At 39.6% G+C, this 4,190-nt stretch overlaps 1 pseudogene; it reads right to left on the bottom strand.

Annotated features, from left to right (window-relative positions):
• Window positions 1-2,822: 2,822 nt before the first annotated feature.
• On the bottom strand, window positions 2,823-3,181 carry LOC102875934 (annotated as a pseudogene).
• Window positions 3,182-4,190: the final 1,009 nt, after the last annotated feature.

Below are 4,190 nucleotides of genomic sequence, written 5' to 3'. Positions count from 1 at the left end.
AGTTGTTGAAAACGAAGGTGTTAGTTGGTTCTTGGTTTGATGTCACAACTTCTCTATAAAGATGTCCAGTACCTTCCTTTTGCTTAGGTTGATGGGACCAATGTGGTAGGGCCAAACAGCAGTTTGTATTCTAAAGAAACGAAATCTTCAATATTGGACAACTTTTTCAAGTGCTGTTGAAATAGGCAATAAATTTGGTTTATATTTTTTTGTTCTTCTGTGTGGTTTTTTGTTTCGTTTTTGTTTTTGTTGAGCTGGCGGGGGAGGGGGCTGTGAGCCGGGTCGGGGGGGAACAATGTAGTACCTGAAGATGGGGGTCGCGGATCAGAGATGCAGCGGTGTGTCCCGATTCAAGTCCACTCCCACCGTTCACTGCGCCTGAAGGTGGGGGTCGCGGATCCACATCATTGCTTTTCAATACTCTAGAGAGATCCCTGACAGCAGATTTTCCCAATGCAATTTGTCTTTTGGTTTCCTGACTGTTGGTGCGAACAGTGAGAATTGTGGAGCTGAGCAAGTGGTAATTGTTAACAACCTCAATCTCTTCTCCATCTATCATGGTGCTGCCGATTGGCCCAGTGGTGAGATTCTTTGTCTTCTTAATGTTGTGCTTCAATCAATACTGAAGACTACAATCCTTGACCTTCTGCAGCAAGTGCTTCAGGTCCTCCTCAGTTTCAGCAAGAAAAGTTGTGTCATTTACATAATGTAGGTTGTTAATGAGTCTTCCTCCAATTCTGATGTCACATTCCCCCTCATAAAGCCCTGCTTCCTGAATGATCTGTTCTGCATATAGATTGAAAAAATATGAAGAAAGGATGCATCCTGACACACTCCTTCCCTGATTTTGAATCACGCAGTGTTTCCCTGCTCTGTTCTGAGGACTACTTCCTTATCCAAGTACAGGTTTTGAATAAGCATGATCAAGTGTTCTGGAATTCCCATTTTCCTCAAGCTTAGTCACAATTTGTTGTGATCCACACAGTCAAATGCCTTTGCATTGTCAATGAAACATAGATAGATACTCTCTGATACTCTCTCTCAATGTCCATCTGACATTAGCAATAAAGTCCCTAGTGCCATGACCTCTTCTAAACCCAGCTTGTATTTCTGGTAGTTCTGTCTCTAGTCATTTCTGGATAATCTTCAGCAGGATTTTGATAGTGTGCGATATTAGTGATACTGTTCAATAATTTCCACACTCTTTCAGGTCACCTTTTTTGGGGAATGAGAATAAATAAGCATCTCTTCCAGTCAGTTGGCCACATAATTGTCCTCCAGATTTCTTAGTACAATCGGGTGTGCACAGCCAGGGCAGCATCTGTCGAAATATGTCAACTGATATTCCATCAATTGCTGGGGCTTTATTTTTTTGCCAACTCCTTCAAAGCTAACTGAACTTCCTCCTTCATCACCATTGTCTCTTGATCGTATGTTGTTTCTTGAAATTCTTCAGTATCAGCCAATTCTTTTTTGGTACAGTGATTCTGTATACCCCTTCCATCTTCTTTAAATGATTTATAGATAATTTAATATTCTGCCTATAGCATCCTTAAGTGTTGCAACTAGAGGCTTGAATGTGTTCTTTAGTTTCCTCAGCTTAAGAAATGCCGAGTGAGTACTGCCCTTTTGATCTTCTGACTTCAGCTCCTTGAACATTTTATTATAATCCTTTGCCTTGTCGTCCTGAGTTGCCCTTTGATATCTTCTATTCAGCTCCTTAACATCTTGATTTTTTCCCCCTTTGCTTTGGCTTCTCCTCATTCTAGTGCAATATTCAGAGTCCCTACAGTCATCCATTTTTGTCTTTTCGTCTTCATTCTTTGTAACGACCTTTGCATTCTTCATGGAATGATATTCTTGATATCTTCCCACAACTTATGTGTTCTCCATTAATTAGGTTTCAAGGCCTCAAATCTCTTCCTGAGTTGGTTTTTAAATTCAAGGAGGAGAGACTCAAGGTCAAATTTTGATTCCTGAGCATATTATTTAATCTTCTTTACCTATCATTTGAACTTGCATATGAGCAGTTGATGGTCTGTTCCACAATTAGCACCTGGCCTAGTTTTCACTGCTGATCTTGAATTTCCCCAATGATTCCTTCCATAGGTGTAATCAGTCTGAATGCTGTGCATACTATCAGGTGACATCCATTTGTATAGCCTGCATTCATGTTTCCTATAAAAGATGTTTGCTATGAATAAATCATTGATTGTGCAGAATTCTGTGATTTTATCCCCAGCCTTGTTTCTGTCACCAAGTCCCTATTTTCTGACAGTTTTAACTATTGAAAAGATCACAGCTTAGATCACATACATCTTAATGTTTAAACTGATATTATTGCTCTTTAGCAATTTTGAGAGGTCCTTGACTTCAGACTTTCCAAATGCAACACGTCTTTTCATCTCTTGACTGCTGTGACCATGGTTATTGAATCTAAGGTAAATGAAATCTTGCACAATGTTGGTATTTTCTCCCTCTATCATGATGTTGACTTTTGGTCCAGTGGTTAATATTCTTTGTTTTCTTGATGTTGAGATGTAATACACATGGAGGGCTGTAGTCTTTGATCTTCAGCAGTGATGTCCCTTGTGTCATGATCTCTTCTGAATGTAACTTGTGTTCTTGGCAGTTCCCACAATCCAGTCTTTTTTTTTTAAGACAAAACCATTTTTTTCTTTCTAGATTTTATTTTAATAATTTTAATGAACATTTACAGAGATTTTGGATTTCCATTCATTCATTGTTGCACTTTTCTCCCTGCCCAGTCCTCCCTCCTGCCCCCCCCATTTTTATTACAATAAATAGTCTTTTGAATATGTTTAGTTGATTAGGGCAATAAGAGCCTCCAGCACACTGCCCATGTGCTCCTACTTTGTTCTGCAGTGGCCCTTGAGATTTTCCTCTAAGTCATTATCAGTTCCAGATCTTCCTTCTTGATGTTGACTTTTTCCAACTCCTTCTCCTGCTCCTGTCTGGCTTTCTGCTCCCTGAACTGCATGTCTCCAATCAGGAACATGGTCGCCTCTAGATAGGAACTCTGAATCTCCTCCTCCTCCACATAGTTGGTGATGTTCCAGGTCTGCCACATCACTATTGTGCTTCATTGGCTTCTCGGGAAGCCGTCAGGGCCACTCATCTCAGTCTCCAGTTCAAGCTCCACATTCCCCTCCGTGGCCATCTCGATCCCACCCACTGCCCTTCCAGCTATTTTTAAAACAATCTTCAGCAAGTTTTACTTGTTTGTAATATTAATAATATTGTTCAGTAATATCCACATTCTGTCAGATGACATTTTTGGAATTGGGACAAATACAGATCTCCCAGTTAGTTGATCAGGTAGCTTAGCACAGAATGGTGAGCATATCCAGGGGGTGCATTCATTTGTTGAAATACACAATTGTTAATCTGTCAATTCCTGGGGTTTTGCCCCCCTGCCCCCATCCCCCCAGTGCCCTCAGTGCATCTTGAATTTCTTCCTTCATTACCCTTGATTCTTGATCATACGCTATTTCCTGTAATGGTTCAGTGTTGACCAATTCTTTTCAGTCAGTGATTCTGTGCATTCCTTCTATCTTCTTTTGATGCTTTCTGCATCATTCAAAATTTTGTTTATAGAGTCCTTAACAAAGCAACTTGAAGCTTGAATTAATTTTTCATTTCTTTAACTTGGCTATTGCCAAGCATGTTGTTCCCTTTTGCTATTCTAACTTCAGTTCTTGGCACATTTTGTTATAATTTTTGCTTTGTCTTCCTGGGTTACCTTTGAAATCGTCTGTTCATTTCTTTTATTTCAGCATTTCCCCCCCTTTGCATTGTCCTGTTTTCATTCTAGTGCACTTTTCAGAGTCTCTTCTGATTATCTATTTTTGTCTTTAGCTAGTGCAGAGACACCAATCAAAACAACAAGGCATCATCTCATCCCGGTAATAATGGCATGTTCAGTAAAGTGGCAAACAACAAATGCTAGTGAGGGTATGGAGAGATTAGAACTCTCATTCACTGCTGGAAAAAATATAAAATGGCAAAACCACTATGGAAAACATTCTGGCAGTTCTTTAGAAAGTTGGGATAAGAAATACTATTAGATCCAACAATTCTACTGCCTTATTGTCATTAGGCATATATTGTATTGAATAAAAGTTATGACACAAACTGACTTTTGAACCCTCATGTTTACTACAGCATCA

Source organism: Elephantulus edwardii, unplaced genomic scaffold (genome assembly GCF_000299155.1).
Source record: "Elephantulus edwardii isolate Elephantulus edwardi_28Jun2011 unplaced genomic scaffold, EleEdw1.0 scaffold00436, whole genome shotgun sequence".
Classification (NCBI taxonomy): domain Eukaryota; kingdom Metazoa; phylum Chordata; class Mammalia; order Macroscelidea; family Macroscelididae; genus Elephantulus; species Elephantulus edwardii.
This window is presented reverse-complemented; position numbering and strand designations above follow the sequence as displayed.